Raw genomic sequence first — 597 nt, 5'->3', positions numbered from 1 at the left:
GAGAGAACCGAATATCCGATTTGAATAATTCAAAAAACATTTTACTTGTATTGACAAAATGAACAACTAATGGAATTTTTGCGAAGGCAGGTCTAGCGGTTTCGAGAATCCAATAAAAAAGTAAAAAATTATGCCACTTGGCGGACAAAAATAATCATTAGACATATGAACATAAAATTATCACATTTTTTACAGATATTTTAATAACAAAAACAAATTTTGTTTACTTTTCTATGGGTTCCGTACCAATCCGATATTTCGTTTCTACGCTACTAACATATCGCGATTGCTTTGAAAAAAAGTTCAAAATTCCCAAAATATTTTGAGGTATAAAAACAAATCAAATTTTTCAAAAAGGTCAGTTTTTTTTAAGAAATTTAAAAAATCACCAATATCGATTTTATTTTCGAGTTTTAAAAGAAAATTGAATTAAAAAAAAAAAAATTGGTACGGGATTATGTAATTGTAAACAGTCGGTACGTCAGTATGTTCATATATATGTTTTATAATATAGTAGTGCCTTGTCAATGTGTTTTTTGATTTGTCTAGTGTTAGTCTCAGTGCCTTGTTCTGTATTGCCTGTAGTCTCTGTAAGTT

Source organism: Ctenocephalides felis, unplaced genomic scaffold (genome assembly GCF_003426905.1).
Source record: "Ctenocephalides felis isolate EL2017-DRISC unplaced genomic scaffold, ASM342690v1 CF-g0.4_SCAFFOLD_03571, whole genome shotgun sequence".
NCBI lineage: Eukaryota > Metazoa > Arthropoda > Insecta > Siphonaptera > Pulicidae > Ctenocephalides > Ctenocephalides felis.
The sequence above is the reverse complement of the archived record's forward strand: the minus strand, read 5'-3'. Positions refer to the sequence as shown.